At 36.2% G+C, this 25,238-nt stretch overlaps 3 long non-coding RNA genes across 3 annotated transcripts; all 3 read left to right on the top strand.

Moving 5' to 3' along the window:
* Positions 1-4,349: 4,349 nt before the first annotated feature.
* LOC140012572 (uncharacterized) lies at positions 4,350-7,126 on the top strand. The gene is made up of 3 exons (XR_011819751.1): positions 4,350-4,492; positions 6,283-6,359; positions 7,108-7,126. It is a non-coding gene; the product is annotated as an uncharacterized lncRNA (long non-coding RNA).
* A 5,512-nt stretch (positions 7,127-12,638) lies between these two features.
* On the top strand, positions 12,639-15,415 carry LOC113702905 (uncharacterized). Its single transcript, XR_003451296.2, has 3 exons — positions 12,639-12,781; positions 14,572-14,648; positions 15,397-15,415. It is a non-coding gene; the product is annotated as an uncharacterized lncRNA (long non-coding RNA).
* A 5,515-nt stretch (positions 15,416-20,930) lies between these two features.
* Positions 20,931-23,707, top strand: LOC113702752 (uncharacterized). Its single transcript, XR_003451261.2, has 3 exons — positions 20,931-21,073; positions 22,864-22,940; positions 23,689-23,707. It is a non-coding gene; the product is annotated as an uncharacterized lncRNA (long non-coding RNA).
* Positions 23,708-25,238: the final 1,531 nt, after the last annotated feature.

Below are 25,238 nucleotides of genomic sequence, written 5' to 3'. Positions count from 1 at the left end.
TAAAACAAAGGTTGGTACGATAAAATTCAAACCCAACAAAATAAAGATCAGTGGGATAAAACTCAAATCCAACAAGGTTGGTGGGATAAGCCCAAACCCAACAAAATAAATGTTGATGGGATAAAAGTCAAACCCAACAAAATAAAAGTTGGTGGGATAAAACCTAAACTCAACGAAATAAACGGTTGGTAGGATAAAGCTAAATTCCAACAAAATAAACAGTAAGTGAGATAAAATCCAAACCCAACACGATTCGTGGGATAAAATTCAAACCCAACAAAATAAAGGTTTGTGGGATAAAATCCAAATCCAACAAAAAAAATGTTTGTGGGATAAAAGCCAAATCCAACGAAATAAAGATTTGAAATAACTTTCGAAATCACCTCTTTTTTTTTTAATTACCCCAGTGTAGGATTTTTTTTTCGTGATTAACTTTCAAATTCACAAGATTCTGACTTGCGTTTCTTCACCAATTTCAACCATAAACACATGCATAGAGGGGGGTTTACCAAAGTACAACATGCACTTGAATTTTGACAAAAAAAAATTTTCTCTCTTTATTTTGAAAAATGATGCAATTATTATTCTTGAAAAGAATGGTCTTATCAAAGTCGAATTTTAAACATTAAATTCGAAAGTATATTACTTGACTCTTGGGCGAAATTCCAAAAATTGGCTCTAATTTTGGACCCATTTGACGAAATCTCACAAATGTATTACAAAAATTTGCCCCAATTTCAGTTTATTTTGCGAAATCTCATAAATATATTATAAAATTTGCTGCAGTGTGAGCCTATTTAGTTGCAAAAAATTTTGTTTGAATGGTTCTCCATTTATTTGAATAAAATAAGAAACCATGTTTTCTAAAATTTAGAAAATAATCACATATTAGCATGCAATGTGAATAGAAATTGCATTTTTCAAATGAAGAATTTAAATGTCATATTTAAACTCATATAGAAGACTCCATGATGAATCTCTTAAAACAAGACCAAATTGTAAAAGATCTCTTCCTCATTTTATAATCAGTGTTTAGGAAAAATGATCACTTTTCTCGTTAAATCATCCTTTAGGACCAAACAAGCGGGTATTATTTCTGATTTTGAGATAGTTAAGAGAAATGACATGTCAGGATCTGTCTTACTTTTGTGCCCGGATTGTATCTAATTCATTCAATATCACAACTTAGTGAAAGTAAATAGTTTATCGCTCTTATTTCTTGAGAAAACTCAGTCAATATATAAGTTCTATAAACTTGTATATATAGGTAGAAGCGATAGCTAAACATATGAAAACATGTTATAATCTCATAATCATGAGTAATTGGTAGATTCCTTAGGAGCATGGTCCTTATTTCGAGTTGTCATGAAAGATAAGTTAGCGATGGACTTTGTGAACTTGTAATGCAGCTTGAAGATAATAGTTAAAGAAATAAAATTTTCAAGGACATTGCACTTAAAATCACATTTCTTCCCAAAAATTGCCCCAATTTTAGATTAAAAAATTCTGGACTTCATTTTGACTTTTATATCATCAATCACTAGAGGAAATTCATCATTAGATGTCTTTGCATTTTTCTTTTTCATTTTTTCTTTTTTTTTCTTCACATTTTTCCCTTTCTTTTTTTCTATTTTTTTTTGTCAATACCGAAATCCCAAATATCAATGATAGAATTGAAAACCTCCTAACTTTTAGGGTATAAATGCCCCTCCTTTTGTTTTTCAAAATTGGAGGCCAACTATTAATGGTAGAATCAAATTCCTCAAACTTGTAGTTTCTCTCTCTTCTTTTTTAATTTTAGCATTTTTACTATTTTTGAAAAATTCTCAAATCTTCTTCCCCAACATGGGGTGCGATCATAAGTGCTTTTGAAACGAACCACCAATTTAAACTCAAATGAGGATGCAAAGGATAAATAGTATTTAGATAGTAGAAACGATGGCCAAAGTATCATTCTTATTTCGTATGACAATCAAAGTAAAGAATAGCCCATTGGAAGAATCTATTCCCTTTTGACTTTTGAAAATTTTTTCAATGTAGGGTTACAAAAACCAAAGCTCTTATTTGAAATGAAATTGTACGTTTAAAGGCTCAATTGGGAGAACAAATGATAAAATTTGTATAGATAGAGAAACAAACGCTTAAAGTATCATTCTAAATTCTCAAAACAAACAAGATTAATGTACATTTTTATTTTCATTTAGATGTGGATTGAATCTGATTAGGCACAGTGGACATTTTATGAATAAAAATTGCCCCACTCTAAAGTTAGTCAACCAATGAGACTAACTTTGAAAAGTTTGATAGAAGCGGGCAAAATATAAATAGTAAAAATGAAAGAGGAAAGGTATCGTAGGTGGTCTTTTGAGACAAACTAACCAGTTTGAGTGACTTCTTTTGATTTCGAGCGCTCTCATTCAATAGTCTGCACCACAAATCTAATGTATGCAAAGATTTAGAAAATTAAACATACACTTATGAATTTTCAGGCAAGAGATTGAAAAATCTCAACTTAATCTTATTTCTCAAAATCCATCATAAATCTCCCAATATGCAAATAAAGAATGAAATGTACATGAATATACAAAATAATAATTGTCTAGATGAAAAACTTTATTATTGCAAATATTTGAAACGAAATTTTTTACTCAACTATTATACAAATAAGAAAAGAAAAAACTCTAAAGAACACGCTTTCATATATATACACACTTTTCTCTCCTTTTTTTTTGGGACAAAATGTGTTAATAAATCAAATAAAAAAAAGGATTTTTTTTTACAAAAAATTATGAAATCTCTTAGATGTTTTAGACTAGTGCTTCCAGATGGATCTCCAGATTTTTACATTGTAGGGTCTGTCCAAGAATCAAGTAATACTTGTTATTTTTTAAAATTTATCAAACCAAAATTGTTATCAGATGTAAAAAATATATTTTTACCTTATTGAAACATCCTTTATAAATGCAGGGGAGGGGAAAAAATAAAAGAAAAATACCCAAAATTAGTAAGTAAAACTGTAAAATAGGTATGCATGTCCTATGGGGGAGCCCTTTTATACTAAGGGTTGGCCTAAGATGAAAAATATAATCCTCTAGGGTAGGCACCATACAATACCTGATGAATCTGGTCAATTTATTGATATTTGAGTGAAAAGCAATTTGAAAATTTTGACTAATTAGAGTGACATGAGACATTTGACCTAACAAAATGAGGACAAATTTCGAATGGATTGATTACTTTGGTTGGCACATGAAAAAAATGTTAAAAATCAATTTAGTATGAAAGATGCTACTTTTCAAAAGATTGCAATGTCTCGACTAGTTTTTACAGTGATCCATAGATCAAAACTGTGAGAACCCGAAAATTTTCTTATTTTTATAGAATATTATTGGAATATTTAAATGATTACTCACTCATTTTCTTCGAATTATTTATTTCGACCATTTTAAATCCATTTATATGGAATGACGCCTCTTTATAATTTTAAAGCGTTTTGTTGAAAAATTCGCTTTTCGAAAATTTGATTAGTCCGGAACGACGGGTGCATGTTTTTCTAGGCTATACTTGAATAGGGAGTGTATTAATATTGAAGAATTAAGAACGATCAATAATAGATTAAGAAAGGTTAATGGAGGAATTAATACTCAATTCACGTGAGGACTCGTAAAATTATTATTGTTAAAACCCCTAATTTTGGCTCAATTAATTATCTATTTGGATTTTTGCCCCGAATATTATTTTCTATCCTTATTAGACCTAAGTACATGGTTTTATAGCTTCGTTATATTTTTAAAGTATCTCGTTTCAAAAAAAAAAATTATTTTCTTAGAAACTTGTTTAGTGAAAAAGGGAAAACGTGTCTGAAAACTTTAGCCATTTGGGAGTACAATAAGCTCAAAAATTTGAGACATATACAATGGTCCTAAATAGGCAATTTTAGGTTTAAAGACTCAAGTGATAGTTAGTGGTACGATCGTTACAAGAATTTCTCAAAGGTTTCATTTTATCGCGCCTAAATTGGAAATACGTGTTTTCACGTGCGCGCTTAATTGAGGGACTTTGGACCATTATTTTGGGACAATTAAGAATGAATAAAATTTATATGAATGTAAGTGCCCTAGAGATTTAGTGCACTAGTGCAACAAACGTAAGAGAAATCGAACACAAAACGCGCGCGTAGGGCACTAGTTGTAATTGATTTGACGTATTTAATATATTAGACGTCAAGCGTCTTATGTACGCAAAGGAACCAGCAATCACATTTCATTTCCTCAAGCTTCATGGCCGGATAGCAGCAGCAAAAGGGACAACCGAAACCTTCAACATTTCTTCTTCCAAAGCTCATGCAAATCACCACCAAATCTTCTAAAAAATTTAGCACCACTTAGCCTAAGTCTTGGACAACACATTTAGCTGGAAAAGGGAGGAGCTTTCACGATTCTTCAAGCTTCAAAGGGGCCGAAACTTCTGTCCTAACCAGCCATCAAAGTAGGTAGTAATCAATCACCTTAAACTTGTCTTTTGGAGTTTGATTTATGCATTTGAGCTAGAATCGTCACTTTAGTAGCTTGTATTGTTGGGAAAAAGTGGGCTCTATGAATTTTCACTCTTGGGTTGTTGCTGATTCTGTGCTTGCTGAAGTTTATGATGTCGGATTAGTGTTTAAGTTAGTGATTTGCTGAAGAAAAACTGCTGGAAACTCACGTTGAGTGCAAAGGCCAAGTTGGACCATTTTGCCCCTGCTTTGTTCGGCCATTTTAATGCAGAAACTGAGGATTTAATGGCCTGTTTATGTTGTTTACATGTTGTAGCAGTTGTGTACAAATTTTCGTTGAAAAATACTGAGTTTTGGTGGGTCAAACGAATTTATTTCCAAAGCTAGTAATCTGGGAAAACGGTTGCCGTCGTAACCAGACCAGTGTTCGTGTTTCATCCATAACTCCGTACTCCGACGTCGAAATCAAGTGCCGTTAGCGGCATTTGAAACTAGACGTTCCCATGTTTCCAACGGTGTATAATGAACATTCTGGTTTTATGTGTGTGAGCCACACCATTCATCTGAAGTCAGCTGTCCTGTTTCTCCGTTCTGCCGAAATGATTTGATGATGCTGCAACTTTAGGCTTAAATTCGAGCCAGTTGCATGCTGAAACTTGTAACGATTTCTTCTGTGAAATTTTAGCCCTATGAATGTATTTTCTAACACTATCAACCATTCCCAATTCCGAGTTAAATTGAGGGAGTTATGATCAAAATACGGCGACTGCCTCGTTTTTGAAACCTTAGATTTGGACAGATTGCCTTAAGGATTTTTCCAAACTTTGGTTGATTGATTAACCACCTTTCCGAGGGTATTTTTCCATGAAATTTGATAGAGAGATACCCTTCATATGAGAGTATTATACTGCAAAATTTGGTGTCAATCCAAGTCCGTTTCGGCACTTAATAAAAGATCCAAAGTCGGAACCAAATCTGGAAATTTTGTAACAGTCTTGAATTTTTCCCAACTTTGAGCTACCGTATCTCGGTACTCGAAACTCCGATTCTTGAGTCGCTTGTTCTGTTCAAAACTTTACTTGCACTTCTAATCGAGTTATAAGTTTCAAGGGCCGGTTTGCAACGAGTGATTTTTTCCGAATTTCCAAAGTTAGCGAAAAACCAACCCCGGCTCAATCCTGGTAATCTAGAACAGCAACTTTAGGCTCATTTTTGAATACCTTCCACTTAGATTCATGGAATGGTGTCTTCTAGGAACTTTTAGTACTTTTAAAGACGATTCCAACGGTATCAAGTTTATCAATTTTTGACTAGTAGAAAAGAAGTTATGATTTTTCAAAGATTTTACCAAAAATCAAAAATTCTGGAATTTCAAAAGAAATCCGTGCGTGAAGCATTTTTCTAGAATCCGGCCTTGAATCCGGCCAGAAACTGGCCGGATAGGCGGCCGGATTGTAGTTGGAATTTGAAAAAAAATGAGGATGGCTACAGCCTCCAATCCGGCCAAGAATCCGGCCGGATATCCGGCCAGGTTCCGGCCGGATTGTGACGTGGCCAGCCCACTTCCGATTTTGATCGTTCGTTTAGCAATTGTTTCGCTCGTACTCGTTTCCAACCAATGATTTTGAGGATAATAATCCGATTTTACTCGAGTCCTGCACCCTTTTGGAAATCCAACTTCAAAGACAAGCCAAACGAAGTTTTCAAAATATTTCCGAACCTTACCCGTGTCCAATCTTTCTCACCACTTGGGGACCTATAGTAATTATCTACTATTCGATGTTCAGGCACGCACGAGGACCTCCAAGAGGACCCTACCGTGGAAGTTTGAACTCTCCCTCCAACCTACTTGCTTGCATAACTGGTGAGTGTCAAGTGTATGCCTACTTGAACTCTAAAGTCTTGATTCATGCTTGACTTACCTGATTACATGCTTAGTCTATTTGATTTTGAAAAAAATGGAGTCGAGTGTGTACTTAATCGCACTCGTTCTCATTTGGCACGAATGACTCATGTCTAACATGATTTGCCTGGTTTACATGACTTGAAATGCCTGCTTAAACATGTCAAATGCTTGAATACATGAAATGGTATGCTATGATTGCATACGTCGATGGAGTGAATCTCCTCGACATTTACATAATACATGGGGGACGCCCAAACTCATAGGCCGACCCTGGAACTCGAGCCGGCATGGGCTTGGTCGGGAACCTCGGTGAACCATGAGATTCACATGATAAGCTTGATCTATTGAGAGATCTCGCTTGGCATACTCGTAAAGTATCGCCTTATAAATGTCGTGCGGGCCCGAAGTGGTGTATGGTGGACGGATGAGAAGTAAGTGGTGAACTACGGATATGAAAATATCAACCCTGTTGACGGAGAGTCTTCACGGGGAGATATACAAATGACATCGGCAAATGTGGAATTTAGCTCCTGAGAGCTTCTATATCCTTGAATTGTTTCTGGTTACGCTTTGTTGGCGTTATTAATTACTTGCAAGCTATTACCTGAATTGTTATTTGGGCTTGTTATCTGAACTATGTGTCTGCATGTGTGTTCTTGGCCTCACGAGCGTTTTGCTCACCCTGTAGATTTGTTTTCCTTAACAGGTTTGAACTCGGAGGTGAAATGGAGAAACCCTCTTGATGTACTTTTGTTTAGGGCTTGTTATTACTTTTGGTTATGCCTTTGGTTTTGGAATTGTACTTTTGGTATGGAAATGTGACCTTGAGAACTGTCACAGTTGGTATTAGAGCCATATGCCGACAGTTGGGACCTTAAGTCCTTCGTCTGGAAAAGTCCCGAGCCTCTCTTTCGTGAAGAGTCACGAAGCGAAACTTTCCGTAGGGGATGCCCGCGTGCGGGTGGCAAGCTGATAGGTACCCCGTGATGTGACCCTTTGGATGAAATGTAATATGTATTCTGACGTGTGATTTGGAGAATGGATGTCTATTATTAAGTTTGAATACTTCCGCATTTATTGTATCTAAGTTATTGGCTTGTGTTGTGTGGTCCGGCTATAAGTTGAATGGAATTGTTTGAGTCCTGGCGAGAGCTAGGCAGGCGTCCCGCGGATACCCTTTGGTTCGCCTTAGGGAGAAGTGGGGGCGTCACAGTTGGTATCAGAGCATAGGCTTTAGATCTTGTAGTGTATTCTAGGCTTAAAGTTTAGGATGCCTGACTGTGGGATTAATTTGAATATTATGTGAACTAGAGGGTCTATTGTATCCTACGGGTTAAAGAAATTGGTTACTTGAGAGTTTCTTACTTGGAACTTGTAGAAATAAAAAAATCGAGGAATTAGCTGATGTTATATTGAAGGAAAATATGGGATGAGAGATTAGTAGTGAAAGATTGGACGAATTTGAATTATTATTATACTTGTAAGTGTGGAAAGAAGTGAGACAATTATTAGTGCTGGCTAAAGCGGATAAGAGACCGAGATTTGATGGTCAAACTCCATGGATCGTGATTGTGAACCCAGATGAAAGAGTTTCAAAGGAATAAAATGCATTTTCCTGCTCATTTACCTCCTAGAGAATTTATGCTTTGAAATTCTAAAGGAAAAATGAGGATGTACTAGTTTTATTTTCAAATGATGATTGGAAATAATATATATATGCTTTAAGTATGTGTAATTCTTCGATTTTGGTAAATATGTGAATTTTACTTGAATTTCAATTTAAAAATTTGTGAATAACTGATGAGTTTGTTGAAATTTTGTATGTGATGGGCTGATACAAGGTTAAAATTTTCTAAACTAGATTTTCCCCCTTGATTGTATACTGGTGTATTTTCACACTTGAATTCATCTATGCTTTACAAAAAAAAAATTAAAATAATAATAAAAATAAAAATATCTTGAATTTTCGGAAGAACGGCGAACTTATGTTTTTATAATGAAAATCTTGAACTTGATAAGATTTTTGTTACTTTAAATACTTTTCTTATCTTTTAAAATTCTTGGTTTTCAAGAAGGGTGAGCCTATCTTTAGGTGTACGGATTGAGGAAACTTTGAGATATAGAGTAACCGCATTCAAGAACACGTAGTTAGTGTGAATTGACTTGGTTTCCATTTGACACGTAAGTTAGCAAGTTGTACTTATTTCTTGGGTTTGAACTTGGAGCTTGAGGCTTTAACTATAAAACCCTAAGACTAGTTATTCTTGGAGATGATGGTGCTCTGGTTGGTGGCTTGCTTATTAAAGATTTTGAACTTCGAATGGATAACCTTTGGTTTCCGCTTGTGTTATGGTTTGATTGGATCTAATTTCGTAAAGGCATGTGATCTGATTGGAATTAGTGATATTCGGACCCATTGGTTTAATTAAGGACTTAGGAAGGGTGGTGCACGCCGTGAGACCTTTTGTATCCCGCTTGCATATACTTCTACATTTTGTGACCCTTAATTGCCTATATACAGTATTTGACATATTGGGCTTGTTTTGTGACTTCTTAACTCGTACTATAACCTTCGATACATGTAAAGAATCATGTCTTGATTCTAAATATTTTTGCAACTTGTATATGCATTAAGTTCTTTTATGATTAATTATTCCTTTTCTTGCGCCTATAGACTCCTATTAAGTATGGTAGCAGGAATAGGAAAAAGGGGTCGTGGCCGAGGGCTTAGACAACCCTGTACTCGTGAGAAAAATTGATGGATGACCTTATATAATTTAATGAGATCCTAGTACTGAATATGAATCGAGAATAAACCAGAAGATTAGATCTACCAGTGTATAATGGATTAACCTAGTTGGGAACTTAGTGAGATTTTCCTGTATGAAATTTTAATAGCTGCTTTATACGTATATTATGATTGGTCCTGTGACCATATTTCAACTTTTGTGAAAGTTTGAACTCCAAAAGTATTTCGTGGGTTTGGTGAGATGACCTGAACTCATTACCAATTTGTTCTACTTGAACAAAAGCGCTTTCAATTTTACTTGACTAATACTATACCCAGATTCACTTGTTTTACTTTTCACAAAATTTATATATATATATATATATATATGTATGTATACACATTTTGAACTCGTTTGAGACTCGAAATCAGATAGAGTTCAAGTTTGAATCTTTCTTAGGAACATGAATGCCTATTTGTTATGAATCAGATATTAGAAATGATCGGGTTTTATGTACCAGTAGAGTTAACTCTTGGTTGGATAAAAGGGTGGTAAAGGTATTGGATCACAAGTTATGCGAATATGAACCTACATGTTTACCTATCTTTCTTAAAGGTATTTTCTAAAATATACGCCTTACTCGAACATAGATTTAACTCGAAACTTTGAGGAAAAGTGTTGGAACACCTTCCATGTATGTTATGATTATTATGTATATGTTTTAAAAATCATGCATTAAGTTGCATGATTAATATTCTTAAATCTATTTGAGAGATTTTAAAAAATGTATTGATGATTGTGGTTAAACATTATTTGAAATCTCTTACTAAGAAAATTTAGTTTTGGGTCGTGAAGAAAAATTTGTATCTTTAACTCTAATTTTGAAAATTTTGAATCGCATTTTGCCACAGATACATTCAAAATACATCAAAAGTCTTGACCTTATCTTGTAAGTCATGATTGGTTTGATTTAGACAAAATTTTGAGGAAAGGGATTTTGGTCCTGCTAGTGTGTAACAGTTTTTTTTTGTTAGGATTTGGAACTTGTTTCATATGGCGTGTAATTTATGGTTTCACTACACACGGGAGTAAGACCTTAGAAGGGAAGTACATATCATTATATCAAGAGGTATTACTTTAGTCGTGTGTGTGGATTTTCTTAAGTATCATTCGAGGAGAGGGAAGAGTAAATATACCTGGATGACTTAGATGCGTGAGAATTTACAGGTTGTGGATAGTTGAGTTTCAAATTCTGATTTGCTACTTATTTAGATGCTTGAGCAGTTGATAGACTAACAGTCAGGATTAAGAAAATGGATGAATGAAAAGTTTGGAAGAGATACGTATAGAAATAGAAGTTCTTCACAAGGAGTTGGAATTTCAAACTAAATTGGCTGAATTCTGAGAAGAAAAAAAAAAGGGGTCGAGAACTTAGGGTTGAAGATGGGATCCAATGTTGATCGCCAATTTGAGATATTAAAAGTTGTGAGATTTGGGTGAGTGAAAGGAAATATTTGATGGTTTGAATGAGCCTAACGATTAAGGACCGGATGTTATATTTGGAATGGACGCTTGAGGCTATAGATTATTGAGATTTGAACGATGAGACTGTTAAGAACAAATGCTCCATAGCCTCACATAAACGAGAATTATAATCAAGGGTCAGGAGCAGCGAATAAGGGATTTAAAGTAGAGTTACTACCAACCGGGAATCCTAGAAACTGATGTGCTTAACCACTTCCAATTTAAGATGGGGATGCTTGAATTTTCAGTTATGCCAATTGGGTTGACTAATGTATTAGCAGCAATTATTACATTAATGCATCAAGGTTTTAAATCGTAATAGGATTAATCTGTGATGGCATTTATTGATGATGTATTAATATACCCTAAAGTTTGAGAAGATCATGAAAAAAAAAATCTGATGGTAGTTTTACAAACCCCGAGAGAACGCTAACTTTTGTTAAGTCCAATAAAGGTGAGATCGATGGGAAGAAATAGCCTTTCTAAGTTATATAATTCCCATCTGGGGAAGAAATTGTTGTTAACTCAGCTTAAGTGGAAGCTGTTTAAGAGGAAATGACTAGAAAATCCTACCGAAATTTGGAGTTCTTAGAGGTAGTCGAATATTACCTTGGTTTGATCAGGGACTTCTAAGGATACGAGACTTGGTAAGTTATTTGAGATTTTAAATGTGAGGAAGAATTTGAAGGTGAAAATCGTTTAACCAGTGCACTTGTGTTGGCTTTACCGAGCGGATAAGGTGATTTTGTGATTTATACAGATGGTTCAAAGGATGGTTTAGAATGTATATTAATAAAATATGATGAGGTGATTGTATATGCCTTCTGAAAGTTAAAATCTTCCGAAAGAAAGTAATCAACTCATGATTTGGGGTGAGTTGGAAAGCGTAAGTCAATGATTGATCTGATAGGCATAACCATGAAGGGAATGATATTGTTCTAAGTATGAATTTCGAGGACGAAATTCCTTTCAAGGAGAGGAGGATGTGAGAACCCGAAAATTTTCTTATTTTTATAGAATATTATTGGAATATTTAAATGATTATTCACTCATTTTCTTCGAATTATTTATTTCGACCATTTTAAATCCATTTATATGGAATGACGCCTCTTTATAATTTTAAAGCGTTTTGTTGAAAATTCGCTTTTCGAAAATTTGATTAGTCCGGAACGACGGGTGCATGTTTTTCTAGGCTATACTTGAATAGGGAGTGTATTAATATTGAAGAATTAAGAACGATCAATAATAGATTAAGAAAGGTTAATGGAGGAATTAATACTCAATTCACGTGAGGACTCGTAAAATTATTATTGTTAAAACCCCTAATTTTGGCTCAATTAATTATCTATTTGGATTTTTGCCCCGAATATTATTTTCTATCCTTATTAGACCTAAGTACATGGTTTTATAGCTTCGTTATATTTTTAAAGTATCTCGTTTCAAAAAAAAAATTTATTTTCTTAGAAACTTGTTTAGTGAAAAAGGGAAAACGTGTCTGAAAACTTTAGCCATTTGGGAGTACAATAAGCTCAAAAATTTGAGACATATACAATGGTCCTAAATAGGCAATTTTAGGTTTAAAGACTCAAGTGATAGTTAGTGGTACGATCGTTACAAGAATTTCTCAAAGGTTTCATTTTATCGCGCCTAAATTGGAAATACGTGTTTTCACGTGCGCGCTTAATTGAGGGACTTTGGACCATTATTTTGGAACAATTAAGAATGAATAAAATTTATATGAATGTAAGTGCCCTAGAGATTTAGTGCACTAGTGCAACAAACGTAAGAGAAATCGAACACAAAACGCGCGCGTAGGGCACTAGTTGTAATTGATTTGACGTATTTAATATATTAGACGTCAAGCGTCTTATGTACGCAAAGGAACCAGCAATCACATTTCATTTCCTCAAGCTTCATGGCCGGATAGCAGCAGCAAAAGGGACAACCGAAACCTTCAACATTTCTTCTTCCAAAGCTCATGCAAATCACCACCAAATCTTCTAAAAAATTTAGCACCACTTAGCCTAAGTCTTGGACAACACATTTAGCTGGAAAAGGGAGGAGCTTTCACGATTCTTCAAGCTTCAAAGGGGCCGAAACTTCTGTCCTAACCAGCCATCAAAGTAGGTAGTAATCAATCACCTTAAACTTGTCTTTTGGAGTTTGATTTATGCATTTGAGCTAGAATCGTCACTTTAGTAGCTTGTATTGTTGGGAAAAAGTGGGCTCTATGAATTCCCACTCTTGGGTTGTTGCTGATTCTGTGCTTGCTGAAGTTTATGATGTGGGATTAGTGTTTAAGTTAGTGATTTGCTGAAGAAAAACTGCTGGAAACTCACGTTGAGTGCAAAGGCCAAGTTGGACCATTTTACCCCTGCTTTGTTCGGCCATTTTAATGCATAAACTGAGGATTTAATGGCCTGATTATGTTGTTTACATGTTGTAGCAGTTGTGTACAAATTTTCGTTGAAAAATACTGAGTTTTGGTGGGTCAAACGAATTTATTTCCAAAGCTAGTAATCTGGGAAAACGGTTGCCGTCGTAACCAGACCAGTGTTCGTGTTTCATCCATAACTCCGTACTCCGACGTCGAAATCAAGTGCCGTTAGCGGCATTTGAAACTAGACGTTCCCATGTTTCCAACGGTGTATAATGCACATTCTTGTTTTATGTGTGTGAGCCACACCATTCATCTGAAGTCAGCTGTCCTGTTTCTCCGTTCTGCCGAAATGATTTGATGATGCTGCAACTTTAGGCTTAAATTCGAGCCAGTTGCATGCTGAAACTTGTAACGATTTCTTCTGTGAAATTTTAACCCTGTGAATGTATTTTCTAACACTATCAACCATTCCCAATTCCGAGTTAAATTGAGGGAGTTATGATCAAAATACGGTGACTGCCTCGTTTTTGAAACCTTAGATTTGGACAGATTGCCTTAAGGATTTTTCCAAACTTTGGTTGATTGATTAACCACCTTTCCGAGGGTATTTTTCCATGAAATTTGATAGAGAGATACCCTTCATATGGGAGTATTATACTGCAAAATTTGGTGTCAATCCAAGTCCGTTTCGGCACTTAATAAAAGGTCCAAAGTCGGAACCAAATCTGGAAATTTTGTAACAGTCTTGAATTTTTCCCAACTTTGAGCTACCGTATCTCGGTACTCGAAACTCCGATTCTTGAGTCGCTTGTTCTGTTCAAAACTTTACTTGCACTTCTAATCGAGTTATAAGTTTCAAGGGCCGGTTTGCAACGAGTGATTTTTTCCGAATTTCCAAAGTTAGCGAAAAACCAACCCCGGCTCAATCCTGGTAATCTAGAACAGCAACTTTAGGCTCATTTTTGAATACCTTCCACTTAGATTCATGGAATGGTGTCTTCTAGGAACTTTTAGTACTTTCAAAGACGATTCCAACGGTATCAAGTTTATCAATTTTTGACTAGTAGAAAAGAAGTTATGATTTTTCAAAGATTTTACCAAAAATAAAAAATTCTGGAATTTCAAAAGAAATCCGTGCGTGAAGCATTTTTCTAGAATCCGGCCTTGAATCCGGCCAGAAACTGGCCGGATAGGCGGCCGGATTGTAGTTGGAATTTGAAAAAAAATGAGGATGGCTACAGCCTCCAATCCGGCCAAGAATCCGGCCGGATATCCGGCCAGGTTCCGGCCGGATTGTGACGTGGCCAGCCCACTTCCGATTTCGATCGTTCGTTTAGCAATTGTTTCGCTCGTACTCGTTTCCAACCAATGATTTTGAGGATAATAATCCGATTTTACTCGAGTCCTGCACCCTTTTGGAAATCCAACTTCAAAGACAAGCCAAACGAAGTTTTCAAAATATTTCCGAACCTTACCCGTGTCCAATCTTTCTCACCACTTGGGGACCTATAGTAATTATCTACTATTCGATGTTCAGGCACGCACGAGGACCTCCAAGAGGACCCTACCGTGGAAGTTTGAACTCTCCCTCCAACCTACTTGCTTGCATAACTGGTGAGTGTCAAGTGTATGTCTACTTGAACTCTAAAGTCTTGATTCATGCTTGACTTACCTGATTACATGCTTAGTCTATTTGATTTTGAAAAAAATGGAGTCGAGTGTGTACTTAATCGCACTCGTTCTCATTTGGCACGAATGACTCATGTCTAACATGATTTGCCTGGTTTACATGACTTGAAATGCCTGCTTAAACATGTCAAATGCTTGAATACATGAAATGGTATGCTATGATTGCATACGTCGATGGAGTGAATCTCCTCGACATTTACATAATACATGGGGGACGCCCAAACTCATAGGCCGACCCTGGAACTCGAGCCGGCATGGGCTTGGTCGGGAACCTCGGTGAACCATGAGATTCACATGATAAGCTTGATCTATTGAGAGATCTCGCTTGGCATACTCGTAAAGTATCGCCTTATAAATGTCGTGCGGGCCCGAAGTGGTGTATGGTGGACGGATGAGAAGTAAGTGGTGAACTACGGATATGAAAATATCAACCCTGTTGACGGAGAGTCTTCACGGGGAGATATACAAATGACATCGGCAAATGTGGAATTTAGCTCCTGAGAGCTTCTATATCCTTGAATTGTTTCTGGTTACGCTTTGTTGGCGTTATTAATTACTTGCAAGCTATTACCTGAATTGTTATTTGGGCTTGTTATCTGAACTATGTGTCTGCATGTGTGTTCTTGGCCTCACGAGCGTTTTGCTCACCCTGTAGATTTGTTTTCCTTAACAGGTTTGAACTCGGAGGTGAAATGGAGAAACCCTCTTGATGTACTTTTGTTTAGGGCTTGTTATTACTTTTGGTTATGCCTTTGGTTTTGGAATTGTACTTTTGGTATGGAAATGTGACCTTGAGAACTGTCACAGTTGGTATTAGAGCCATATGCCGACAGTTGGGACCTTAAGTCCTTCGTCTGGAAAAGCCCCGAGCCTCTCTTTCGTGAAGAGTCACGAAGCGAAACTTTCCGTAGGGGATGCCCGCGTGCGGGTGGCAAGCTGATAGGTACCCCGTGATGTGACCCTTTGGATGAAATGTAATCTGTATTCTGACGTGTGATTTGGAGAATGGATGTCTATTATTAAGTTTGAATACTTCCGCATTTATTGTATCTAAGTTATTGGCTTGTGTTGTGTGGTCCGGCTATAAGTTGAATGGAATTGTTTGAGTCCTGGCGAGAGCTAGGCAGGCGTCCCGCGGATACCCTTTGGTTCGCCTTAGGGAGAAGTGGGGGCGTCACAGTTGGTATCAGAGCATAGGCTTTAGATCTTGTAGTGTATTCTAGGCTTAAAGTTTAGGATGCCTGACTGTGGGATTAATTTGAATATTATGTGAACTAGAGGGTCTATTGTATCCTACGGGTTAAAGAAATTGGTTACTTGAGAGTTTCTTACTTGGAACTTGTAGAAATAAAAAAATCGAGGAATTAGCTGATGTTATATTGAAGGAAAATATGGGATGAGAGATTAGTAGTGAAAGATTGGACGAATTTGAATTATTATTATACTTGTAAGTGTGGAAAGAAGTGAGACAATTATTAGTGCTGGCTAAAGCGGATAAGAGACCGAGATTTGATGGTCAAACTCCATGGATCGTGATTGTGAACCCAGATGAAAGAGTTTCAAAGGAATAAAATGCATTTTCCTGCTCATTTACCTCCTAGAGAATTTATGCTTTGAAATTCTAAAGGAAAAATGAGGATGTACTAGTTTTATTTTCAAATGATGATTGGAAATAATATATATATGCTTTAAGTATGTGTAATTCTTCGATTTTGGTAAATATGTGAATTTTACTTGAATTTCAATTTAAAAATTTGTGAATAACTGATGAGTTTGTTGAAATTTTGTATGTGATGGGCTGATACAAGGTTAAAATTTTCTAAACTAGATTTTCCCCCTTGATTGTATACTGGTGTATTTTCACACTTGAATTCATCTATGCTTTACAAAAAAAAAATTAAAATAATAATAAAAATAAAAATATCTTGAATTTTCGGAAGAACGGCGAACTTATGTTTTTATAATGAAAATCTTGAACTTGATAAGATTTTTGTTACTTTAAATACTTTTCTTATCTTTTAAAATTCTTGGTTTTCAAGAAGGGTGAGCCTATCTTTAGGTGTACGGATTGAGGAAACTTTGAGATATAGAGTAACCGCATTCAAGAACACGTAGTTAGTGTGAATTGACTTGGTTTCCATTTGACACGTAAGTTAGCAAGTTGTACTTATTTCTTGGGTTTGAACTTGGAGCTTGAGGCTTTAACTATAAAACCCTAAGACTAGTTATTCTTGGAGATGATGGTGCTCTGGTTGGTGGCTTGCTTATTAAAGATTTTGAACTTCGAATGGATAACCTTTGGTTTCCGCTTGTGTTATGGTTTGATTGGATCTAATTTCGTAAAGGCATGTGATCTGATTGGAATTAGTGATATTCGGACCCATTGGTTTAATTAAGGACTTAGGAAGGGTGGTGCACGCCGTGAGACCTTTTGTATCCCGCTTGCATATACTTCTACATTTTGTGACCCTTAATTGCCTATATACAGTATTTGACATATTGGGCTTGTTTTGTGACTTCTTAACTCGTACTATAACCTTCGATACATGTAAAGAATCATGTCTTGATTCTAAATATTTTTGTAACTTGTATATGCATTAAGTTCTTTTATGATTAATTATTCCTTTTCTTGCGCCTATAGACTCCTATTAAGTATGGTAGCAGGAATAGGAAAAAGGGGTCGTGGCCGAGGGCTTAGACAACCCTGTACTCGTGAGAAAAATTGATGGATGACCTTATATAATTTAATGAGATCCTAGTACTGAATATGAATCGAGAATAAACCAGAAGATTAGATCTACCAGTGTATAATGGATTAACCTAGTTGGGAACTTAGTGAGATTTTCCTGTATGAAATTTTAATAGCTGCTTTATACGTATATTATGATTGGTCCTGTGACCATATTTCAACTTTTGTGAAAGTTTGAACTCCAAAAGTATTTCGTGGGTTTGGTGAGATGACCTGAACTCATTACCAATTTGTTCTACTTGAACAAAAGCGCTTTCAATTTTACTTGACTAATACTATACCCAGATTCACTTGTTTTACTTTTCACAAAATTTATATATATATATATATATATATATATGTATGTATACACATTTTGAACTCGTTTGAGACTCGAAATCAGATAGAGTTCAAGTTTGAATCTTTCTTAGGAACATGAATGCCTATTTGTTATGAATCAGATATTAGAAATGATCGGGTTTTATGTACCAGTAGAGTTAACTCTTGGTTGGATAAAAGGGTGGTAAAGGTATTGGATCACAAGTTATGCGAATATGAACCTACATGTTTACCTATCTTTCTTAAAGGTATTTTCTAAAATATACGCCTTACTCGAACATAGATTTAACTCGAAACTTTGAGGAAAAGTGTTGGAACACCTTCCATGTATGTTATGATTATTATGTATATGTTTTAAAAATCATGCATTAAGTTGCATGATTAATATTCTTAAATCTATTTGAGAGATTTTAAAAAATGTATTGATGATTGTGGTTAAACATTATTTGAAATCTCTTACTAAGAAAATTTAGTTTTGGGTCGTGAAGAAAAATTTGTATCTTTAACTCTAATTTTGAAAATTTTGAATCGCATTTTGCCACAGATACATTCAAAATACATCAAAAGTCTTGACCTTATCTTGTAAGTCATGATTGGTTTGATTTAGACAAAATTTTGAGGAAAGGGATTTTGGTCCTGCTAGTGTGTAACAGTTTTTTTTTGTTAGGATTTGAAACTTGTTTCATATGGCGTGTAATTTATGGTTTCACTACACACGGGAGTAAGACCTTAGAAGGGAAGTACATATCATTATATCAAGAGGTATTACTTTAGTCGTGTGTGTGGATTTTCTTAAGTATCATTCGAGAAGAGGGAAGAGTAAATATACCTGGATGACTTAGATGCGTGAGAATTTACAGGTTGTGGATAGTTGAGTTTCAAATTCTGATTTGCTACTTATTTAGATGCTTGAGCAGTTGATAGACTAACAGTCAGGATTAAGAAAATGGATGAATGAAAAGTTTGGAAGAGATACGTATAGAAATAGAAGTTCTTCACAAGGAGTTGGAATTTCAAACTAAATTGGCTGAATTCTGAGAAGAAAAAAAAAGGGGTCGAGAACTTAGGGTTGAAGATGGGATCCAATGTTGATCGCCAATTTGAGATATTAAAAGTTGTGAGATTTGGGTGAGTGAAAGGAAATATTTGATGGTTTGAATGAGCCTAACGATTAAGGACCGGATGTTATATTTGGAATGGACGCTTGAGGCTATAGATTATTGAGATTTGAACGATGAGACTGTTAAGAACAAATGCTCCATAGCCTCACATAAACGAGAATTATAATCAAGGGTCAGGAGCAGCGAATAAGGGATTTAAAGTAGAGTTACTACCAACCGGGAATCCTAGAAACTGATGTGCTTAACCACTTCCAATTTAAGATGGGGATGCTTGAATTTTCAGTTATGCCAATTGGGTTGACTAATGTATTAGCAGCAATTATTACATTAATGCATCAAGGTTTTAAATCGTAATAGGATTAATCTGTGATGGCATTTATTGATGATGTATTAATATACCCTAAAGTTTGAGAAGATCATGAAAAAAAAAATCTGATGGTAGTTTTACAAACCCCGAGAGAACGCTAACTTTTGTTAAGTCCAATAAAGGTGAGATCGATGGGAAGAAATAGCCTTTCTAAGTTATATAATTCCCATCTGGGGAAGAAATTGTTGTTAACTCAGCTTAAGTGGAAGCTGTTTAAGAGGAAATGACTAGAAAATCCTACCGAAATTTGGAGTTCTTAGAGGTAGTCGAATATTACCTTGGTTTGATCAGGGACTTCTAAGGATACGAGACTTGGTAAGTTATTTGAGATTTTAAATGTGAGGAAGAATTTGAAGGTGAAAATCGTTTAACCAGTGCACTTGTGTTGGCTTTACCGAGCGGATAAGGTGATTTTGTGATTTATACAGATGGTTCAAAGGATGGTTTAGAATGTATATTAATAAAATATGATGAGGTGATTGTATATGCCTTCTGAAAGTTAAAATCTTCCGAAAGAAAGTAATCAACTCATGATTTGGGGTGAGTTGGAAAGCGTAAGTCAATGATTGATCTGATAGGCATAACCATGAAGGGAATGATATTGTTCTAAGTATGAATTTCGAGGACGAAATTCCTTTCAAGGAGAGGAGGATGTGAGAACCCGAAAATTTTCTTATTTTTATAGAATATTATTGGAATATTTAAATGATTATTCACTCATTTTCTTCGAATTATTTATTTCGACCATTTTAAATCCATTTATATGGAATGACGCCTCTTTATAATTTTAAAGCGTTTTGTTGAAAATTCGCTTTTCGAAAATTTGATTAGTCCGGAACGACGGGTGCATGTTTTTCTAGGCTATACTTGAATAGGGAGTGTATTAATATTGAAGAATTAAGAACGATCAATAATAGATTAAGAAAGGTTAATGGAGGAATTAATACTCAATTCACGTGAGGACTCGTAAAATTATTATTGTTAAAACCCCTAATTTTGGCTCAATTAATTATCTATTTGGATTTTTGCCCCGAATATTATTTTCTATCCTTATTAGACCTAAGTACATGGTTTTATAGCTTCGTTATATTTTTAAAGTATCTCGTTTCAAAAAAAAAATTTATTTTCTTAGAAACTTGTTTAGTGAAAAAGGGAAAACGTGTCTGAAAACTTTAGCCATTTGGGAGTACAATAAGCTCAAAAATTTGAGACATATACAATGGTCCTAAATAGGCAATTTTAGGTTTAAAGACTCAAGTGATAGTTAGTGGTACGATCGTTACAAGAATTTCTCAAAGGTTTCATTTTATCGCGCCTAAATTGGAAATACGTGTTTTCACGTGCGCGCTTAATTGAGGGACTTTGGACCATTATTTTGGGACAATTAAGAATGAATAAAATTTATATGAATGTAAGTGCCCTAGAGATTTAGTGCACTAGTGCAACAAACGTAAGAGAAATCGAACACAAAACGCGCGCGTAGGGCACTAGTTGTAATTGATTTGACGTATTTAATATATTAGACGTCAAGCGTCTTATGTACGCAAAGGAACCAGCAATCACATTTCATTTCCTCAAGCTTCATGGCCGGATAGCAGCAGCAAAAGGGACAACCGAAACCTTCAACATTTCTTCTTCCAAAGCTCATGCAAATCACCACCAAATCTTCTAAAAAATTTAGCACCACTTAGCCTAAGTCTTGGACAACACATTTAGCTGGAAAAGGGAGGAGCTTTCACGATTCTTCAAGCTTCAAAGGGGCCGAAACTTCTGTCCTAACCAGCCATCAAAGTAGGTAGTAATCAATCACCTTAAACTTGTCTTTTGGAGTTTGATTTATGCATTTGAGCTAGAATCGTCACTTTAGTAGCTTGTATTGTTGGGAAAAAGTGGGCTCTATGAATTCCCACTCTTGGGTTGTTGCTGATTCTGTGCTTGCTGAAGTTTATGATGTGGGATTAGTGTTTAAGTTAGTGATTTGCTGAAGAAAAACTGCTGGAAACTCACGTTGAGTGCAAAGGCCAAGTTGGACCATTTTACCCCTGCTTTGTTCGGCCATTTTAATGCATAAACTGAGGATTTAATGGCCTGATTATGTTGTTTACATGTTGTAGCAGTTGTGTACAAATTTTCGTTGAAAAATACTGAGTTTTGGTGGGTCAAACGAATTTATTTCCAAAGCTAGTAATCTGGGAAAACGGTTGCCGTCGTAACCAGACCAGTGTTCGTGTTTCATCCATAACTCCGTACTCCGACGTCGAAATCAAGTGCCGTTAGCGGCATTTGAAACTAGACGTTCCCATGTTTCCAACGGTGTATAATGCACATTCTTGTTTTATGTGTGTGAGCCACACCATTCATCTGAAGTCAGCTGTCCTGTTTCTCCGTTCTGCCGAAATGATTTGATGATGCTGCAACTTTAGGCTTAAATTCGAGCCAGTTGCATGCTGAAACTTGTAACGATTTCTTCTGTGAAATTTTAACCCTGTGAATGTATTTTCTAACACTATCAACCATTCCCAATTCCGAGTTAAATTGAGGGAGTTATGATCAAAATACGGTGACTGCCTCGTTTTTGAAACCTTAGATTTGGACAGATTGCCTTAAGGATTTTTCCAAACTTTGGTTGATTGATTAACCACCTTTCCGAGGGTATTTTTCCATGAAATTTGATAGAGAGATACCCTTCATATGGGAGTATTATACTGCAAAATTTGGTGTCAATCCAAGTCCGTTTCGGCACTTAATAAAAGGTCCAAAGTCGGAACCAAATCTGGAAATTTTGTAACAGTCTTGAATTTTTCCCAACTTTGAGCTACCGTATCTCGGTACTCGAAACTCCGATTCTTGAGTCGCTTGTTCTGTTCAAAACTTTACTTGCACTTCTAATCGAGTTATAAGTTTCAAGGGCCGGTTTGCAACGAGTGATTTTTTCCGAATTTCCAAAGTTAGCGAAAAACCAACCCCGGCTCAATCCTGGTAATCTAGAACAGCAACTTTAGGCTCATTTTTGAATACCTTCCACTTAGATTCATGGAATGGTGTCTTCTAGGAACTTTTAGTACTTTCAAAGACGATTCCAACGGTATCAAGTTTATCAATTTTTGACTAGTAGAAAAGAAGTTATGATTTTTCAAAGATTTTACCAAAAATCAAAAATTCTGGAATTTCAAAAGAAATCCGTGCGTGAAGCATTTTTCTAGAATCCGGCCTTGAATCCGGCCAGAAACTGGCCGGATAGGCGGCCGGATTGTAGTTGGAATTTGAAAAAAAATGAGGATGGCTACAGCCTCCAATCCGGCCAAGAATCCGGCCGGATATCCGGCCAGGTTCCGGCCGGATTGTGACGTGGCCAGCCCACTTCCGATTTCGATCGTTCGTTTAGCAATTGTTTCGCTCGTACTCGTTTCCAACCAATGATTTTGAGGATAATAATCCGATTTTACTCGAGTCCTGCACCCTTTTGGAAATCCAACTTCAAAGACAAGCCAAACGAAGTTTTCAAAATATTTCCGAACCTTACCCGTGTCCAATCTTTCTCACCACTTGGGGACCTATAGTAATTATCTACTATTCGATGTTCAGGCACGCACGAGGACCTCCAAGAGGACCCTACCGTGGAAGTTTGAACTCTCCCTCCAACCTACTTGCTTGCATAACTGGTGAGTGTCAAGTGTATGCCTACTTGAACTCTAAAGTCTTGATTCATGCTTGACTTACCTGATTACATGCTTAGTCTATTTGATTTTGAAAAAAATGGAGTCGAGTGTGTACTTAATCGCACTCGTTCTCATTTGGCACGAATGACTCATGTCTAACATGATTTGCCTGGTTTACATGACTTGAAATGCCTGCTTAAACATGTCAAATGCTTGAATACATGAAATGGTATGCTATGATTGCATACGTCGATGGAGTGAATCTCCTCGACATTTACATGATACATGGGGGACGCCCAAACTCATAGGCCGACCCTGGAACTCGAGCCGGCATGGGCTTGGTCGGGAACCTCGGTGAACCATGAGATTCACATGATAAGCTTGATCTATTGAGAGATCTCGCTTGGCATACTCGTAAAGTATCGCCTTATAAATGTCGTGCGGCCCCGAAGTGGTGTATGGTGGACGGATGAGAAGTAAGTGGTGAACTACGGATATGAAAATATCAACCCTGTTGACGGAGAGTTTTCACGGGGAGATATACAAATGACATCGGCAAATGTGGAATTTAGCTTCTGAGAGCTTCTATATCCTTGAATTGTTTCTGGTTACGCTTTGTTGGCGTTATTAATTACTTGCAAGCTATTACCTGAATTGTTATTTGGGCATGTTATCTGAACTATGTGTCTGCATGTGTGTTCTTGGCCTCACGAGCGTTTTGCTCACCCTGTAGATTTGTTTTCCTTAACAGGTTTGAACTCGGAGGTGAAATGGAGAAACCCTCTTGATGTACTTTTGTTTAGGGCTTGTTATTACTTTTGGTTATGCCTTTGGTTTTGGAATTGTACTTTTGGTATGGAAATGTGACCCTGAGAACTGTCACAGTTGGTATCAGAGCCATATGCCCACAGTTGGGACCTTAAGTCCTTCGTCTGGAAAAGCCCCGATCCTCTCATTCGTGAAGAGTCACGAAGCGAAACTCTCCGTAGGGATGCCCGCGTGCGGGTGGCAAGCTGATAGGTACCCCGTGATGTTACCCTTTGGACGAAATGTAATCTGTATTCTGACGTGTGGTTTGGAGAATGGATGTCTATTATTAAGTTTGAATACTTCCGCATTTATTGTATCTAAGTTATTGGCTTGTGTTGTGTGGTCCGGCTATAAGTTGAATGGAATTGTTTGAGTCCTGGCGAGAGCTAGGCAGGCGTCCCGTGGATACCCTTTGGTTCGCCTTAGGGAGAAGTGGGGGCGTCACAAAAACCCTAAAAGAAAATAAATAGATCGAATGGATCCTATGGAATTGATGGTTTACTCAAAAATTGACTGAATTGTCTTAAAATGAATAAACACTACTACAAAAATAGTCTTTAGTGACACACCTATTATGACACTTTTAGCAAAATGTCATAATACAATCTTAATATGACATGCAATAGGAATGGTCATTAAAAAGGAAAAGAAGACACCATAACGACATCGTAATGCTAGAAACAGATTGAAAAAAAAAATAGAAAATGCTGAAACAAAATGGTGCTCCACTAAGGCGCTTTTTTTTTCAGGAAAATTTGTAAGCCCCTCTCCAGAACTTACCTGACCTCAAGATCTACTCTTTCCTCCCTTAATTTTTTCTCTCCGGACATAACCAATCATCCCAATTGAGCCAGAGAACCAATCATGCATCATCATACACAACATCCATTCTCATGCTTTTGCACCTTGTCTCATCGCACCGTTTTTCACCTCTCTAAGTAACTCTTGGATCCGTGGTTTGATTGCGAAGAGGAATTAGGGCATTCGAACCTAGTGATAATTAGAACATTTGAAGATAGAGGAAGGCAGGATTGTGGTGGCAGACAAACGGTTAGTCTGCATTTGGTTTTTGAAAGTTATTTGCTTTTTGTGCCTAATTTTTTCCATCTCTTGATTCAATTTTCTGTTGAGTTTTCCTTGCAAAATTAGGTTAGAAATTTAGGTTTGTAAGGCTAACACCCTGATATTAAGTGGATTATTCTGTTTTTCATGAGTTTGGGCTGATTTCAAGCATTTAGTGTTATATTTTTTAGGCCAAAAACGTGAAGTCTAATAATATTTGCTATGTGTTTGCTGTTTTGCCAGAAAGAAACTTTCAAAATATAGTTGCCCCATTTGAATAGTTGTTCAACCAGTTTTAATGCTGCTGGTTGAACTTGAAGATGGTTAAATTATGTGCTCCTACATAGGGCAACATTGGGCGATACTTGAGTTGTTGGTAATTACCAAGTTCTTGGATTCGGATTCGGATTGTGATAAGAAACCAAATAG

This window comes from Coffea arabica, chromosome 8e, assembly GCF_036785885.1.
Source record: "Coffea arabica cultivar ET-39 chromosome 8e, Coffea Arabica ET-39 HiFi, whole genome shotgun sequence".
Taxonomy (NCBI): Eukaryota; Viridiplantae; Streptophyta; class Magnoliopsida; order Gentianales; family Rubiaceae; genus Coffea; species Coffea arabica.
The sequence above is the reverse complement of the archived record's forward strand: the minus strand, read 5'-3'. Positions and strand labels throughout refer to the sequence as shown.